Source organism: Misgurnus anguillicaudatus, chromosome 21 (genome assembly GCF_027580225.2).
Source record: "Misgurnus anguillicaudatus chromosome 21, ASM2758022v2, whole genome shotgun sequence".
NCBI lineage: Eukaryota > Metazoa > Chordata > Actinopteri > Cypriniformes > Cobitidae > Misgurnus > Misgurnus anguillicaudatus.
Window position 1 is genome coordinate 13,322,806 of NC_073357.2, and position 20,035 is coordinate 13,342,840.

Below are 20,035 nucleotides of genomic sequence, written 5' to 3' on the forward strand. Positions count from 1 at the left end.
GTTTAACCTAGAAGATATTGTAGGTAAAATTAGTTAGCACTGTCCTGTCTACACAGAACAGAAGAAATGGCTGATTTTCTGAAAATAATCATTGTGATCCTACCAATCATGCTGGTGTGTGAGACCCCGCCTGGCTGGAAGAAGCAAGAGAAGCAAGATGATTCTAAGAAGAAGGAGAAAGGCGAATGGCAGCAGATTAAAGAAGGAAAGTATCAGAACACCTACGAGATCAACATGTGGTACACTGAAAAAAATGGACTTAGTGGGTCTTTGAATTCACACAAAATAAACATGTATATGCAACACAAAATATTTATATTCCTTGTGTGAACATAATTTCATTGATTAGGATTAAAATGTTTAGTTTGAATGTAAAATGAACACATTATTCTCACATTGATTAAAATTGATTGAATTGAATACTTAAAGCAATAAAATTGGGTTTGCACACAAAACGGCACCTCCTGAGCAGCAGGTGGCAGTAAAGCTCAATGAAAAGGACGTCAATTGCCATAAAAGAAGAATAAATATCGTTTGTTTTGCGCGACAAAATGAAGACTCAGCACAGCAGTCAGTCAGAAGAACTCTCTCAGACGGACACCACATTATTAAAGTAAGTTCTATTATTTATTTATGCTTGCTTTATACGTGATACATCTTAACGAGATAGACAGGTTTTTTTTTTTTACTATATGTAGCCATTGCAATGACTTGTAGTAAAAATTCGTTTGGAGGAGGTTGGTGGAGTAAGTTAACGTTACAGTCAGTCAGTCAGTCAGTCAGTCAGCAGGCTCATAAAGAAAAACAGCGTTTTAAAAACGTCAGCTGTTTAACGTTATTTCACGTTTGGTTGTTTTATCTGAGTTGAAAACTGTCAGCTTTGAGTTGACTTTTGAGGCACTTTTTACTCAGTTGTTCTATGGAAACGTGTCAGGACAAATAAAACGCTAACCAAAAGTTATTCTGTCCAGAGTAACATTATCCATGTAAGTAATTTACCAGATGATATCAATTGACTACATTAATAATGACATTGCGTATAAAACAAAGTGTCTGCTTAATCAGATTAACAGACCCGCGTCAGTTATTCGTGACTTCGCTACGCCACGAGCAACACTTGATTCAATTAGAAAAAGCTTTTTTTTAAATGTCTCGCGTGACGTCTGGTATATTAACTAAAAAAAAAATCGCTTTGAAGTGGCCACACCTTAAAGCTGACGTTTTCAGAAGAGCACCTTGTTGTTTTAACCTCTTAAACCCTGAGGACCCAGTCCCGGGTACAAAATTTCGTATTTTGACTCAAATAAAATATTCTTTTAATCTTTAATGGTCCATCATGGACCCCAGTAACACATATGAGATACTGTTTGAAAGCTTAGACTCTCTACTTTCTCCAGATATGCATCACTTTGAGAAATCTTTTACTGTAAGAAAGTTATTTACACTTAATTTACACTATCACCCCCCCCATAATTTTTTATATGATTTAATATTCACATATTTCATATTTTTCAAGTATGACAAACATGGGCAAGTCTTATATCAAATGAAAGCTCTCATTCTCAGGAATAAGGCTACAGCCTTATTGAGTGTGGACTGCCTCAGATAGCACATATAGCCACAAATGATACACCATCTTTTCTCTTAGGTCCTGCTCTAAAAAATGAGTCCATTCACAGCATTTTCTTAGGTTGTGTGCATGAATAATCCCTTGTTATTTATTATATGTCCAAAACAAAAAATTAATATTTATATGAAAAATGTATTTTCGGACACTTCAGTAAAATGAAAATAACTTTTGAATGCGACATACTAAAGAGATCATTCTTTTTTTGGGTGTTTACTGTCTGCTGCTGGTAACAACCAGAACTGTCTGCAGTCTGCTAGAGCACCCAGAACCAGAGTTATACACTATCAAAGGCAGTATTTACAACATAAAAAAAGAAAATTTCATCATATGAAAAACAACATAAATAACACTATTTGTCACAAACAGCAGCTTTTTATGTAACTTCAAAGGGTTTTCTTTAAAATGATATAAAGCAATTGCATTTATTCCACTGTATGTGGTTATGGGAGCACTTCAAATGTTTTTAGGCAGAAATTGTATACAAAAAGGGTATTATTCCTCCCATCAGTTGGAGTAAAATAACTTTTGCATAGATTATGATAGAGAAAAAAATATTTTTTCCTCTGAAAGCTGGCAATTGCTGGAATCAAACAAAACTGTCTGCAGGGAGCTGAGGCACTCAGGGCCAGAGTTATACACTTTTAAATAAAAACTTTAGAAAAAAAACATCAAAAAGCGCCTATTTATTTTTGTGCTTATTAGAGGACTGACATCACATACAACCATGTTTAGCACTTTCAACAGTGTTTTATGTAATTTCAAAGGGTTTCCTGTAAAATGATACCAAACATTTGTATGTAAACCTCTGCATGTGGGTATGGGAAGCTTTTGAAATTGGGTAGGCCAAATCCAGGCGAAAATCCCCAAAATAGCTTCAGGGTCTCATTTTGTCCAAAATTGAGTACTATGACAGATATAATACTTAATTCATTATTGCTCTGTGTATGTGTGGTCTCAATCATTTGAGGTTATGTGTTGATTTCACATATTTCCTCTTATAGGTCCATCATCCTTGCATGCGCTATACACTCAAAAGCATTGGTAAGTAATTTCTTTCACTTTTGTACTGCTGTTAGGAGCTAACTCTTATTTTTGTAACTAATATACATGTATTATTCTTTGACTCGCAGTACTCAAAACAATTGTTGGTTAATTTGTTTTCAGATAAATGCTGAATTTAAAAGAATCACTACTGTCTTATGTTCCTGTGTCACCTGGACCTCCAATCCAAAAACCTGACGAAACTCTTCTATCAGAAAGGAGGACAGCTAGCAAAAAGACTTCAAACAATTAATGATCAAATGACAGATGTAAGTAATATAGATTCATAGACATAAAAATGTGTAAACATTGTTGGAAGTACAGAACGTTTAGTATGTTTTAGTTACAACATCTTTTGGCACACGGGTCATTAAAACACCTGGGAAGATTTAAAGGGGTAGTTCACCCAAAAATAAAAATTCTCATCACTTACTCCCTATCATGTTGTTACAAACCTGTATAAATGTCTTTGTTCTTATGAACACTAAGGAAGATATTTTGAGGAATGTTTGTAACCAAACCAATCATAAGCCCCATTCACTTCCATAGTGGGGAAAAATAATACTATGGAAGTGAATGGGGCTCATGAACAGTTTGGTTGCACACATTCCTCAAAATAAATATCTTCCTTTGTGTTCACCAGAAAACAGACATTTATACAGGTCTGTAACAACATGAGAGTGAGAAAATGAGAGAATTCACTTTTGCTGTAATTGTCAGGTATCATTTTACTCATTCCAGTGTAGTAAACGCGCACACACACCTGGAGCAGTGGACAGTGCAGCTGCCTTGCTTTGTAACCCATGTATTTGTAACTAATTGTAACATGCTGTGGCAATGCAGATGGGTCTGTGTACTTACATTTATATTTGTTTGCATTGTACTAATTTCCAATGACACTTTTATTGTAACAGTAACCTTTCTTTTGTTTCTTTAACTACATTTGTCTGTTTTGTACAGGGCATGGATGAAGTCAGCATCAATGAGGTCATTTGAAGACACCACTGTTGGGATTTGTGCTCTCAAACAACATGCTTCTTTTGATGAAGAAGAGGATCTTTGTATAGTCCTGGAAGGCATGAAGGTGTTGCAACATCTTGCCATGTTGTTTGAGCTGATGTATGCCTTAAACCTGAGCTATCCTGATCTCTGCTTTATTTTTGAGGAAATCCAAAAGATTTTAATGGAACTGCATTGAGCGTAACTTTGACAAACTGTTTCTTTCAGTGAAAGGATCAGAAAGACTGTGCTGCTCATTTTTGACTTTGTTTATCTGTTTTAAGTGTTTTCTCTTATTAATACATTAACAGTTTGCTGCTCAGAGTCGATTTTGGAAATGGTTGTTGTATTTTGTTTTTGTTGAATCTTTGATTAACAGTTTATACAAATGCTGTAGCTCTGACTTTCTTAAGGATTGATATTTTCCAGTTTGTAAATCCATTTTAAAAATAATAGTACTTACTGTTTTGCATGTCACTTGGAATGCAGTGTTTGTGCTTTAGCACTTCTAAGGGGCTGTCCACACGGAGACGCGAATCACTGTATACGCATACATTTGTTATCGTATTGGCGTTTCATCCACACGGATCCGGCGATTTCAGAGAGTGAAACCGCTATTTTTTGAAACCTGGTCCTAAAGTGGATAAATCTGAAACCGACACCCTTGCGGTTTCGTCTGTACAGCCAATCCGTATATTTTGTGAAGCGAAAACGTCATCACATCACGTGTCGGAAGCGTCACACGTAACAGCAACAACAATAACGGCGGACTATGTGATTGTGTTCGTGCTACAGAAGCAACTAAAGCCTACTAGCTTTATTACAGCAAAATCTATTGCTTCTATGCAATTGTGGTGACCAACAAGCGATAATGGACAACACCATACGTTGGTTATGCGCATGCTCAAAGTCTTCTTCTCCGTGTATAGTGAATATCTGTAGCAGAATTACAGCGCCCCATACTGGTCCGGCATATATACTACACCGGTTTCAGTGGTTTCGTTTTTACGGATTATTTTTTTAGAGCAAGGGAAAAAAATGATCGGATAGGGAATGCACCGGCTTCGTGTGGATATAGCCTAAATCTACTGTGATTGTAACTATTTTAAACATTTGGGTCAGTTTCACAGATGGCTTTTCCTAGTCCCAGACTTTTGCAATGCCTTAATTTGAAAACATATTGCACTGACATATCTTGACATATATCAGTGCCATTGTTTTGTCTAAAGATGTACTCCAGTGTTGTTTTTGTAAGGTAGGTTTGTTTGTAAACTTTTTTTGTAAAACATATCTTAATATAACAAGGGCCTAGTAATGGCTTAATCTACAACCTTTCTGGGAAATTGTCCCTTTATGTATTTTCTGCATGTGCTTATTTTTGTAATAGTTATTGACTGTTAATGAATTAATGTGTAGTGATTTAAATGAATTGGTGATCTGAAAGCAGTGGTTTGCCTCAATATCACTAAACAATTGTACAAAACTCTTTGCTTTTTATGCCAATGCAAATGTATTTTGTATTTAAAAAACAATAAATAACATTTGGATAATTATGGGGTGATTATTCTGGTGCCAGAGACAATGAAATTGCTTTAGAGTTACATAATCCCATAATATAAGCATTAAAAAAGCATGTTGGAATTACAGATGAAAATCTAGTCCCCTTACATAATAAAATTACTTTAACAGATTTATTTTGTAATGTTTTAGTAAAGAGAAGTATCACTTTGAGTCAACATATTTATATTAGACTACTTAAAATAATTAAAATGTTTTGGTCTGACACATAAAAATTAATTGAGGACAATTATGTTGGTTTTACACAATCGGATTATGTGGGACCGATGTACACATTAAAATTAACTCATTCACCGCCAGCCTTTTTGAGAAAAGTTGCCCACCTGCATTTTTGTGATTTTAACAAAATTTTCACAAAATTCCTTGCAGGAAAAATCATTTTCTATAAATATATAAACATACAAATTATATCAAATTAAAGAACACACCCTCTGCTTTCAAACAAACAATACACAAACAAACAAACAAACAAAATGGGGAAAAAACGTTTCATTATATATTTACTTTTTCTACTTAATTTATCCACTGAAATATGGATATTTCTCTTCAAAAATTTTGAGCAAAAAGCTTAAAAAATAGCGTTTTTTAAAGGAATTTATGTTAGAGATCAGACTCAGAATGACTATCAAACATAAAGGCAGTTAAAATAAAACATAAACTCTTTTTTTACTACCGTTTTTGATAAATTCGATAATCCATCTGGTGGATAAAAGCGGTATTACACTTTCACTTTGAAATTCGTCCAAAAAGGCATATTTATTAGTTAAATATGAACTCATAAATGACGAGATAACTCGTCAATGGCGGGGAATGAGTTAAGTAAATTGAAAGGATTTTTTTTAGTGTACCGTTATGCAAAATATACTGATTTGAGTAGAAATCACACAAACTGTTATGTCTGTTCAAAGATGCCCAAGTCAGGAATGAATCCGCATGTAGTTCCTGAACCTGTGATAATCGTTTCCGACCTGTTTCCTGAATGTCTAGTATCAGCTTATTCACCACAGTTTCTGAACATGACTTTGCAGAACCGCCTGCCTCATGTGGATATTAAGAAACTGACTTGAGTATACCGTTTAATGTTAGTGATAAAATGTACGACCCAGTCCATGTTCCTCCGAGTGCACAGTCTTTGTAAGAGAACACTGTGACTATGGGAGATGAGGTTTATCTTGGAAAAGTGCCCAAACAGAACTATAAGCGCATATTCACTCCTTGTACTAAAAACCAGACAGGTCATTCTAAGTTTCAGACATGTATTTTATGGGAAACTTTGCAGTGGATGATTATGAAGTATTTTCACGAGTCAATCCTTCAGTTAAAACTGATACAATGATATAATGTTTTTGTTTGCTATGTTTTTTATTTTTTTCCTATTAAAGATAGTTGATTACTAAAGTACCTTAGAAGGTAGCGGGGTGTACCTGGAAAAGAAACAGGATAAATGATAAACAGGAGGGAATGTTGGAGAAAATGATTTTATTACCATTTATGAATATGTTTCTTCATAACCAATACTTTGCTTCTTCCTTATAGCAACATAAAAAGTGTACGCGCTGTCCCTTAAGTTTTAACACCCCCCCACCCTTCTTAGTTTGGGGTGGTGGAAAGTTTACTTATCTATTTAGAACACAGCTTTCACCTATAGTCTAGTTCAAAGATGTTTTTAGATGTGTGTGTATGTGCGTGTTACATTCATGACGTATGTTGCCTTGCACTTATCTTTTTTTGGGTGTCAACCCATCTAATAAAATGAGCTTGCAGACAAAGAATCGGAGAGAGACAGCTTGAGCATTTCTTGAGAAGAAATCTCTCTGGTTCTTTCCCTCGCGAGTTTTAAACCTGTATTCTTGGTCTGACGTGTCTTAATTTTGTTAAGGTATAAGTTAAATAAACCTAACATAAACAGCGTAAGTTGGGAAAGGATTTATTTTGTGTTGCTTTCACAAACACGTGAAGGAATAATGTCGTCGTCCTACAGTAAATTCCTGCCTAAATGTTCATTATGCAGCTCATTATGCAAGTCTTTTGTTTCCTCAGCTGTCAATCACAGATTATTCAAGAGCTTCCCACCTTCCTTGCATATTGACTTTGAAATTGCAAATTAATATATTGTTTTATGTGAATGAGTAGGCAGAATGATTTTCACATAATTTTAAAGAAAAAAACTCTAGACTATAAGATCCTGTTTCGAAAAGTCTTGGGAAAACATGTTAAGAAAGAGTTTTGTGGACTTATATCAGTCACTTAAAAATTTTGCTTTTTCAAAAACCATGCATAAACATTTTTCTCTCAAAAATACAAACATGTACATACATGTTGATCCTATAATATTGTAGCCCAGTTTGTGGTGAACACAGTGTTATGAGATTTTTGTCATTATTATATTTTAAAGGGACACTTCACCGATTTGCATAAAGCTTTGTATCGTTAGAACCCCAGTCATGTTTTTGAATGGTCGTGCATTCCCTCAGTTTCTCCTGAGATGGGAGAAATACTGATTTCAGTGAGGCACTTCCTTCTTTCAATGATGTAAAATCGTCATATTGCGTCATTGAAAGAAGGAACTGCTGTATCTTTGTTGAGGGTAAAAGACTACAGACACTCACAACCTTCGGTGTATGAATGTGCGCGTGAATGGGTGAATGTGAGGCTAATTGTAAAGTGCTTTGGATGGCCATAGGTCTGTTTAAAGCGCTATATAAATGCAGTCCATTTACCATTTTTCCAAGGTGGGGGCTATGGGTGGGACCCACTCACGCTAAAGACCTATTACTGATCAGTGGGTGGGACTTACGAAAATATACGAACACAGACAAAAAAAAACGATCAGCCGCCATCTTTATGCAAAGCTAAGCTAAACAGACGTTGTGGAGCGAGCCAGACTTCATGTTACAATAATAGCGGAAGGAAATCGCTATGATATGGAAGAGGGTGATTTCGCAACCATGATGCTCTAATCCCGTTGTTCATTGCTGTTATGAGCAACAATACAGCAAAGAGCTGAGGCAGATGGAGAAACAGAAGCCCGAGTAGTAGGCCGGAGCCTTGGCTTCGGCTGAGTAGAGAAGCCCGGGGAAGACACCGCAACCCTTGGCCTGCGCTGCGTAGAGAAGCCCGGACTGGCTCGAGCTGGACGGACTAGTAGTGGCTGTACTTTCGCTGTGTGCTTTCTATTTAACATTTCTGCATCAGATCAGGATATGAACGTTTGTTTTGTGAATGTTTCCGGGCACTTTGCGAGTGTTTATTTCAAAGACGTGTTTCGGCTTACGAGCACAGAGCTAAGGCAGCGCGTCTGTGGAGGTATTGTGCAGTGGACGCGTTTGTGTGCAGGATGCAGAGATAAACGGATGTCTGACTAAAGTGAGTGTTTCTATTTTCTTTGTTGTACTAACGTGGCATTTATGTACACAATAGCATATCTGAGCGTTGTTTTATATGTCTATATTGTGAAAGCAATGAGGCTGATATAACACAGATGTAATTATAATTACAGTAAACAAAAGAAAATAGGTAAAACTAAATAAACATTTAATATGGTTACCCTTTTTTAAGTACTTGAAAAGAAATTTGTACTGCGGATCTGACACCTCACATTACTGTTTGAATAAGACTTTGCTACACACCAGACCAGAGTGTTATGTGTAACACAACGTAACATCAAGTTTAAGGTAAGTCATGATTGGTTTCTGTCAGACATAGTGGCGGCTATTTTCTTTGTTTTACTAACGTGGCATTTATGTGCATATCTGAGCGGTGTTCCGATTAATGGGAGTGGCTTGCAGAGCTGCGATTGTGGTGCATAGTGGGAGTTGTAGTTTTTCATACAAATGTGCTCTATAGTCACGTTCTGTCTTTTCTCGGTCAAATAGGCACACATTTCTAAATTTATGTTACATTTCGACTACAAATATGACCCACTTCCAATAAAGATTAATGTTTCTATCGATGAAATTGCCCTTTAAGCAACCGAAAAAAGCACAAATGTCAGTGCAGGTAAAAATTTCTTCAGGGCCCTAAAAACCCCTTAGACCCCAGAGGGTTAACTAGATTTTTCTCAAAATTAACTTTCCTGACCTCAAACAGCTGTCATTTTTTGTCAGATTCCAACAATACATCATACATTGTTTTGAATTTTTTGTCAATAGAGAATGTCAAAATATAAATTAATTTCAGAAAATTAGCTCATTCTGAATTTGCCAGCATGGCCAAACGGTGCAGCAGCAAACAGAAATGGAGAAAAAAGTATTTTCTGAACGGAAAATTAATAAATAAACTGATGGTTCTGACAAAATTTAAATAGGTTGATGTAAGTTAATTGCTTTGGCAAAGAAAGAGATGTAACAGGGCCAGTTGTTTTCTTTCTTTTCCATGGGTTTAATAGACAAGTTCATATGTTCTTTATGCTGAGTATGATTTTGCTAATAATAAACGTACATAAAGCATCTGTATTTTGTCCATGGCCATATTGATTGGAGTATTAAAAACTTAAAAATATATATAAAAAAGTCTTAAATTAAGGTAAATTTAGAATAAATAAAAATGTGAGCTTAATTTACAGTTAATCATGATTTAACTCATGACCATCATGCGATTAATCTAGATGAAATATTTTAATTTATTGACAGCCCTAATTTAAACATACTCAGTTATATGCAGTACTGTTGGTTAGTAGCCTTATTTTTTTTTAGGTTTAATTACACAGAATTAATGTACTTCTGATAAATAGATGTCAAAACTGTACACTTTTAACGATTTCAGTAAATTACAAAGTATTTTACTGTATTATGAACTGTATTTTACCGTAGGACATGCTATACTGTATGTTGCTGTATTTTGATGTAGCATTGTGGGACATATCATCTTTGTGCCAGTAAAATACTGTATTTTTTATTTACTGTAAAATTTACAGTTAATTAAAAATACTGTATTTTAATGGCAGGTGGTGCTAATTTGTTTTAAGGTTTGGTGTCGTTGCATAGTTAAGTCTAACTAACTATGCTTTGAGTTCATGTTGAGTGTCAAGCGTTACAATCCAATATAGAAAGCAAATTTATACAAATAATGTAATGTTATTGTATTTATATCTTGATTAAAAATGTAAAGTAAAATTCAGAAGAGGAAAACAAAGTCCTAAAAACAATCAAACAACTAATTAACGCAAGTAGAGCTGGTTTATTTACCAAAACACAATATAATCATCTTCATTAAAGTATTTTGTATATTCCAATTAATTTACAAATGTGTTTAAAAATTAGAGATAGGTTTTGTCGGTTGTTGATGAGTACCAGCTGTGAATTTTCTCAACGCGCCTAGGCAGTCACGTCACAGGAAAAAGTGAACAGTGTCCCAATATAAAGTAAGGGTCCTTGACAGCGCCCGAACCCGCATGCTACACGATATAATGCTTCCCCACCTCGGGAGCTAGGGAACGAATTGAGACACAGCCCTGGATTAAATCACGTCTCTGCGGATCACGTGCCTGTACACAAACGCGCAGCTCCCTTACAAAAGATGATCCTGATATTTATAATAACAAGTATAGTAAACGTTTTTAATGTTATCATGAATCAATGTTATAATTGTGTATTTTATATTATTTTTTGAGAAGAGTCATGACTGAACGCGGACCTTACACGCTGTTAATTTGTGTGTGCGTATGGCCAAGGTACAGTGGCGCTCTTTTGCACTCAGTAAATCCAAGACCAGCCATCAGTAAATCGAAATACAGTAATAAAAAGATGAGCGCGAAACCCTGACACTTTACAGAAAGGCACGGATGTCCCCGCCTGAAGAAAAAAGAACACAGGACACCGGGTTGCAAGTTAAACAGTGAGTAAAGTTAGTAATCCTGTGATTTCTTAACATATTTAATATTTTTGATTTAGTTAATTAATTTGAAACACTTAACAACACGCAGTTAACGGTAATTTACCTCACAATTTAGGACTGTTATGAACAAATAGATAGGGAGAGAGTTTTTTAGTGACAAATTGTAATGGTTTTGTTCTGTGTTTTTCTTGTATTCTGTGTATTTTTGTATTTTGGACTTTTATTTTGACATCCTGTTCTGTTCTGGCTTTTATTTTGATATACATCATGCCATGTCACAGTTCACACTTCCTGTCTGTCTGTATTTAAGCACTTCTTGTATAGCTGTTCCTGGCTGATTATTACATCGCCCCAACCTGTTTGTATCTGCCTGTATCCTGTTTATCTGTACCTGTTACCTGTATCTGTTCCTGTTTTGACCCGTGCCTGTTTATCTGGATTCTGATTGCTTTGCTGCCTGCCCTGAACCTTAGCCTGATTTTGGATTACGTTTGTTGGATTTACCCTGTATGGATTTGTTTGCTGGCCCTTTATGGGATTTTACAATAAACACCTTTTGCACATGGATTCACGTCTCACACGCTTTCATTAAAGCACCTGTTACAGAATAATCAGCCGCACCCGGAATCTAGCAAAGGTTTGTAATCTCCCACCAGCACCATGAAACCTGTTTTTGCACTGCTTGCACTCCGTCAGAACCACCGGCCCATTGAGGATTTTGTGAGTGACTTTCTGGAATTATCGAACCAGGTACATTTTGATGAGGACACTTTAAAACCATTTTTTTATAATGCTCTTGATTGGTTGAGTGGTTGCGTTTGTGTATGCCACACGATATGTCTGCCTGGTCCCTGGAGAGTTATATTGACTTTGCTTTGTTTTTGTGTGGTTCTCCGTTCACTGTGGGTGTGGTGGATAATGAACCAGGGAATATTCACCACACACCTAGCCATGTTCTGCCCGTTCTGCCTAAACCTGTTTATGTCCTGCCTGCTCCCAAAATGGCCGCCACCATGCCTGCTCCCAAAATGGCCGCCACCATGCCTGCTCCCAAAATGGCCGCCACCATGCCTGCTCCCAAAATGGCCGCCACCCTGCCTGTTCCCAAGATGGCCACCATCCTGCCTGGCCCTAAAATGGCCGCCATCACGCCTGTTCCCAAAATGGCCGCCATCCTGCCTGTTTCTGCACCTGTTTTCGAGAGAGCGACCACCATCCCTGTACCTGTGTTTCAGAGAGCCATTGTCACCACCACACCTGCACCTATGAGGGCGGTAGTTCACCCTGCACCTGCCGTCAAGATGGCCGTCTTGCCTGAACCGACTACCACAGAGGTATGTCTCATTGACTCTGTACTTTCTGAATTTGCCATAGCCCTGTAGTGCGTTTGGTCTGCCTTCTGCTCTGTTGTTCCCGAGATTCCTCAATGCCCTGAATCTGAACCATCCGATTCATCTGTCCCGTCTATCTCATCTGATCTGCCCGACTCACCTGATCTGCCCGATTCACCTGATTCACCTGATCTGCCTGATTCACCTGATCTGCCTGATTCACCTGATCTGCCTGATTCACCTGATCTGCCTGATTCACCTGATCTGCCTGATTCACCTGATCTGCCTGATTCACCTGATCTGCCTGATTCACCTGATCCGCCCGACTCCTCTGATTCTTCTGATTCATCTAATCCATCTGATTCATCTGATTCGTCTGTCCTGCCTGATTCACCTGTCCCATCTGATTCGTCTGTCTCACCTGATTCACATGATTCGCCTGGCTCACCTGTCTTATCTGACTCACCTGGCTCATCTGATTCACCTGGCTCACCTGATTCGTCTGGTGCACCATCTGAAATATCCCCACCTTGGACAGTGGAAGCTTTCCCAAGTTTTTTTTTTGGGGGGGTAGTACCCGGACACAGGGAGGAGGCAGAGGACACCAAGGCGGAGGCCGAAGTGTGCTCGGACCCTTCCTCTCCTTGTGTTCCAGGTCCAAGCCTGCCCCATGACCCAGGTCCAAGCCTGCCCCATGACCCAGGTCCAAGCCTGCCCCATGACCCAGGTCCTCTATTGGACTTTGTAATTTGTATGTTGGGCTCCGGGAGTCGCCCTTTAGAGGGGGGGTTATGTAAGGTTTTGTTCTGTGTTTGCTTGTATTCTGTGTATTTTTGTTATTTGTACTTGTATTTTGATATCCTGCTCTGTTTGGACTTTTATTTTGAAATATAGATTAATCAGCCTCAACCAGAATCCAGCAAAGGATTGAAATTTCCCACCAGCAGCATGACTCCAGCAGATCAACTTGTTTGTCTCCGCCAGAACCACCGCCCCATTGAGAACTATGTAGAGGATTTCTGTGAACTATCATGTCAGGTAAACTTCAAAGATTCTTTTCTGAAAGACATTTTTTTATTGTGGACTAGATCGAGACATTGCCCGTTCCATGCCACTCCATACACCACACTGGACCATTGAGATGTACATTGATCACGCTCTGTTATTGTGTGGTTCACCCTTCACTGTGGGTATTGTGGATACACCACCAGGGAACATTCACAACACGCCAAACGATACCATGCCTGTTTTGTCTGAATCTGATACCTCTGTTCCTGTTCACAAAATGGCCGCCACCATGCCTGTTACTAAAATGGCCGCCACCATGCCTGTTGACAAGATGGCCGCCATCCTGCCTGATCCCAAAATGGCCGCCATCCTGCCTGTCTCTGCACCTGCACCTGTCTATGTGAGAGCAACCACAATTTCTGCACCTGTTTTTGAGAGAGCTACCGTCATCCCAGCACCTGTGATTGAGAGGGCCATCGTCACCACCACACCTGCACTGATGAGGGCTATTGTTCACCCTGCAACTCTCATCAAGATGGCCGCCCTGCCTGAACCAACCGCCACAGAGGTATGCCTCATTGACTGTGACATTCTTGAATTTGCTATGGCCCTGTGGTGCGTTTGGTCTGCCTTCTGTTTGTTTGTTCCCGAGGTTCCTCAAGACCCTGAATCTGATCTGCCCGTCTCATCTGATCTGCCCGTCTCATCTGATCTACCCGTCTCATCTGATCTGCCCGTCTCATCTGATCTGCCCGTCTCATCTGATCTGCCCGTCTCATCTGATCTGCCCGACTCTTCTGATCTGCCCGACTCTTCTGATCTGCCCGACTCTTCTGATCTGCCCGACTCTTCTGTTTCGTCTGTCCTGCCTGATTCACCAGTCCCGTCTAACTCATCTGATTTGTCTGGTCCACCATCTGGGACATCGCCACAATGGGCTGTGGAAGCTTTCCCAAGTTTTTTTTTGGGGGGGTAGTACCCGGACACAGGAAGGAGGCAGAGGACACCGAGGCGGAGGCTGAAGTGTACTCTGATCCCTCCTCTCCTTGTGTTACAGGTCTATCCCTACCTCATGACCTAGCTTCATGTTTACCCCTTGATCCTGCTCCATGCCTGCCCCTTGATCCTGCTCCATGTCTGCCCCTTGATCCTGCTCCATGTCTGCCCCTTGATCCTGCTCCATGTCTGCCCCTTGATCCTGCTCCATGTCTGCCCCTTGATCCAGGTCCAAGCCTGCCCCATGACCCAGGTCCAAGCCTGCCCCATGACCCAGGTCCAAGCCTGCCCCATGACCCAGGTCCAAGCCTGCCCCATGACCCAGGTCCAAGCCTGCCCCATGACCCAGGTCCAAGCCTGCCCCATGACCCAGGTCCAAGCCTGCCCCATGACCCAGGTCCAAGCCTGCCCCATGACCCAGGTCCAAGCCTGCCCCATGACCCAGGTCCAAGCCTGCCCCATGACCCAGGTCCAAGCCTGCCCCATGACCCAGGTCCAAGCCTGCCCCATGACCCAGGTCCAAGCCTGCCCCATGACCCAGGTCCAAGCCTGCCCCATGACCCAGGTCCAAGCCTGCCCCATGACCCAGGTCCAAGCCTGCCCCATGACCCAGGTCCAAGCCTGCCCCATGACCCAGGTCCAAGCCTGCCCCATGACCCAGGGCCGCATCTGCCCCATGACCCAGGGCCGCATCTGCCCCATGACCCAGGCCCGCATCTGCCCCACGACCCTGGACCATCCTGGCCTTATGACCCAGGACCTCTCCTGAACTGCCCTGCCTTGCCAAGAGGTCCTGGGCCGCCCGCCCACCCTCTATTTGGACTTAATTATTTGAATGTTGGGCTCCGGGAGTCGCCCTTTAGAGGGGGGGTTCTGTAATGGTTTTGTTCTGTGTTTTTCTTGTATTCTGTGTATTTTTGTATTTTGGACTTTTATTTTGACATCCTGTTCTGTTCTGGCTTTTATTTTGATATACATCCTGCCATGTTTCACTTCACACTTCCTGTCTGTTTTGTATATAAGTCACTTCCTGTTCACCTGTTAGGGGCTGATTAATGTTTAGCCTTACCACTCTGTTACCTGTCTGAATCTGTTCCTGTTTGAATCTGTTCCTGTTATCTGTTATCTGTAATCCTGTTATTTGTATTCTGTTCCTGTTTCTGACCTGTGCCTGTTATTTGGATATATTGCCTGTTTGCCGCCTGCCCTGATATTGTGCATGTTTTGGATTACGTTTTTGGATCACCCCTAATGGATATGTTTGCTGGCCCTTTTTGGGATTTTTCTAATAAACACCTTTTGCAAATGGATTCAACTTCTCCGCTTTCATTAAAGCCAACCCCGTTACAGAACTCTTTTAAGACCCAACAAAACTTTCTGTGCAAATGTTCATATTTATTTCTTTTCCTTTTTAGAACATTTCACCATCTGCAAAGGTAAGTAATCCTGTGATTTCTTACCATATTTAATATTTTTGGTTTAGTTCATTCATTTGGAACACTTCACAACACGCAGTTTACAACGGTAATTTACCTCACACGACTGTTGTGAACAAGATAGGTAGAGAACTTTGAGGTAGAAACTTGTTTAAGACTGAACAAAACGCAACTTTCTGTGCAAATAATCATATTTATTTATTTTCTTCCCCTTTCTAAAACATTACACCATCAAGGTTTTAACATAAACGGGTCTCTTTTTCTTGTTTGACTGCGTATGGTAGCCTACAGGTGAGTGATCATCTGAAATGCTAGCTGACAAACTGAGCTTTTGTGTTTAATGCTATTTTGACGTCAGTCTCTCAGTTTCTCTCTAACATTGTGTAAGGAATAATTGACGATGGGTCGTTGAATTAAATTGATATAACTGCCAGTTAGAAAAACTGTGTGTGTGTGCGCGTGCGTGCGTGTAGGTCACAACAACAATGGCAGATGCAGAGACCACGCTTTCCATTGCTTCCACTCCAGGGCTGATCATGCTTGGTAAGATTCTTTAATACATACTTTGGGAACATTAAAAAGATTAATGTATTGTTAATGTTAATGTAAGCATTCTGCTTAAAGTTTTTCATTCTTCTTGAGTTTTGAATATCAAGGGTAATGAAATGATGATGGCTTTTTTAGGTAAACTTTCCCCCCCAAGAATTGTATTCTGTAATCATTTACTTATTCTTGCGTAGTTCTTAACCTGCATGAGTTACATTTCTTGAGTGAAAATAATATTTTGATAAATGATGGTAATTGAATAGTTGACAAAACCCATTGACCTCCACAGTATTTGTTTTTCTTACTATGGAAGTCAGTGGGTACCATCAACTGTGGTTACCATCAATTATTAAAATATCTTCTTTTGTGTTTTAATAAATACAACAGAATCAACTCCTACAGGCTTAGAACAATACAAGGGTAAGTAAATGATGACACAATTTTGGGGACATATGAACTATCACTTTAAAATGATAGATTTTATATTATTGAGAAAAGCTCTAACATCTAAATATTGTTACTGACACCAAAATCAAATAACAAACACTATTATTAATTAATTATTTTCAGGGGATTCAGATCTACAAAACAAAAAAATGGATGCCGTCCTCTTTCCTGCGATTGACCTACCATTTATGTCTTCAGCATTTGCTGTACTCTTTGGTTGCTACTACATGCTCATCATCGAGTACCAAGTGGAAGCAGCCAGTGCTTTGGAGTTTATTCAGAGGTAAGTACAACTTTCGTTATGCTATAACATTTGGTAAATATTGAAGAAAGACTTCTGTCATCATTTACTTACGTATATGTCCTTCCTAACCTGTATGCTCTTTCTTCAGTGGAACACAAAATAATATATTTTAAAAAATGTTGTTTACCAAACATGTTTAGTTCCTTAACTTTCATTGGTTCCTTGTTGACTGCCATCATATGGAAAAAACAAAGCTGTTTGGTAACAAACATTCTTCAAAATATCTTCTTTTGATATTCATTAAAGGAACAGCATACAGGTTAGGAAGGACATAAGGGCTTTTATATAGGATTTTAGATTTCAGGAAGTGGCAAAGTCTTGTCATCTAATAGCAACTGCTGGTCCTTGTGGTAATTACAGAGCCGGCGCCAGACCATAACTAACAGGGGGGCACGTGGGTTCCAACAGGGGGCACGCAATAGCAACAACAACTTGCAAAAACAAGACATTAAAACAACAAATACAGTGCAAGCACACACTCATACAACTGGTACAAACTGTCAGCTCATTTCCCGTATAAAGTGCAAAAGACCACAAATTACGCGCAAAACTAATTTGAACTTTGACCGTGGGGTGAGCGCAAGCTGCGCTCCTTTGCACTCACGCTTTGCTCGATGCAACAACAAACTGCCCTCGTGCGGCGCAAGCCATTGAAATGAATGGGTTTCATAGCGCACACCGCGTCCTAAAAGCCGCTTTACCATAATCACGTCGTAATGCTGTTAACGGTCTATAGCCACACTTCACATTTAAGCTTATGTAATTTAAAACAACGCTAACTTACCTTTAAAATAGCTGAAGACGGCATGTTTGAACATTAAACTTCCTTAAAACAGTGTTCTGTTGATTTGAAAATTCCACCTCGACCTCTATTCTCTGAGTTTGAGCCAGTCTGTGTTTGCATGAAGTCAGATGGAGCAGGCGGTGCTGGTTCGTTCTAAGTGTTCTAATATCCATATTTTACACAATCCATAAAATGCCGCGAAAAAACACGTTGCTAGTAATACATCCAATCAGAGAAACTGGTCTATTTTAATTAAAGAAAACATATATCAACTATATTTCCTTTGATTACATTACAAGTCATGAAACATTCAATGTTAAATTTATTTTAATTATTCTTGATATATATTAAATTAATAAAAAACTTTGTAGGGGGGGCACAACAACCTGCCTGCGAATGCCCCCCCTTGACGCCGGCCCTGGTTAATTACAGTGGGCCTGAGCAATATGAGGCTATTATCGTATAGCAACAATTAGGAATGGCACTATTTTCAAAAAGTGAAGTGTCCCTCTCTTACACATCAAATGATCTAATGAATTCTTTTTTTTATGTAAAGATTTATTGTGAGGATCAACTCCCGACAACAGCAAGTGCTCCTCTAAGTTCCAGGTGAGCAAAAGAAGTGGGAAGATGGTGCAAAGGAAGAACTCTGGCCTGAATCATCATGTATATATCCACCTTTATCAACTTTTTGCCGCCATTGACGAGATATCTCGTCAATCAAGGGAAAACGCTTCCCTGCCAATGACGATTATTTCCGGCTTTCCGCAATAGCGCTATTATCCACCAGATGGCTCTCTTCCCCAACTTTTTAAACCCAGAAGTATTGCCCTATGGCAAGCGGCTGCATGTCTGTGTCTGTTTTAAAGATCGCTCTGAATGGGATCTCTATGAAAAGTCTGTCACAAAAATGGAATTATCTCTGCTTTTTGCTCAAAATGTGGTGTTTTTGCAGAAACCTACCCATATTCAAAAGCTGATTACAAAAGAACTACTGAAGGTAAGATGAAACTTTTATTTTTAAAGCAGAGGGTCTGTTCTTTCATTTGGTATATTGTATGTTTATATATTTAAAGAATAACATTTTCTGGAAGGCATTAAACTTTTGTGAAAATCATGAAAAACGCTGGCTTTGAAAAGGCTGTTGCTGCAAGAAATTACAATTTACTGAGGATAATATTTTGAATGTATAAGTTTTTGACATTGCTTATGACTGCATTTGAATGTATTGTTCATGAATTGATGCTGTGATATGTGTGTGTAAATGTTTTGTGTGTTACAGGATAAAATAAGTTGCTATAAGCAAATCTATTTTACTCAGGATAGTATTTTGTATTTGAACATTGTTTTGAACATTGTTATTATGAATGAATTAGTTCATGACTTGATTTAAAATTCTGTAATATGATATGAGTAAATGTTATTGCAGGTTTGAGAAAAACAGTTTGTGATGCAAGCTGAAAGTTCAATGTGCAAAAATATGAAAATCTGATTTCATGTATTTGAACAACTAAAATTTAAATTTAAAAAACATGTTGTCATTGCTTATTTTTGTTATTTACTAAGAGCTGTTTTAATACCTCTATTTAAATTTTGTGCAGTTTTGCAGTAAATAGAAATGGGACAATGAATCACAGGAAATTTTACAGTAAAAATACACATTGTAATATATACATTGTATTATATATTACTGGGAAACAGACTGTAAAATTATTGTATATTTTACAGTAAAAACATATAAAATACTGTAAAAACAGTAACAGCATGTAAAACAATACTGTAAAAATTTATACAGTATTTTAAATAGTACTGTAAAGTTATTTTACAGTAAGTTGCTGGCAACCAGCTGCCAGTAAGTTACTGTAAATTCTACAGGAAATTTTTTACAGTGTAGCATGTCTTATGGAAATCACTGTAACATTTACTCTACCATCTGCAAGTTATTAAAGAAAAGTAAAATGTCTAAAAACAAATGAAAAAATAATTGCTATACTAATGTTATTTATGTAAAACAAAATGGCCATTGCTTTTAAAGTGTGGAGCAGAGGAGAAAATGTCTGCTGGAGAAGAAAAGCAGTAAAGGAAAACACAGATTCATGA

General features: G+C 38.6%; 1 long non-coding RNA gene across 1 annotated transcript; it reads left to right on the forward strand.

Annotated features, from left to right (window-relative positions):
* Nucleotides 1–2,509: 2,509 nt before the first annotated feature.
* On the forward strand, nucleotides 2,510–5,323 carry LOC129438273 (uncharacterized). The gene is made up of 3 exons (XR_012360075.1): nucleotides 2,510–2,671; nucleotides 2,795–2,940; nucleotides 3,632–5,323. It is a non-coding gene; the product is annotated as an uncharacterized lncRNA (long non-coding RNA).
* Nucleotides 5,324–20,035: the final 14,712 nt, after the last annotated feature.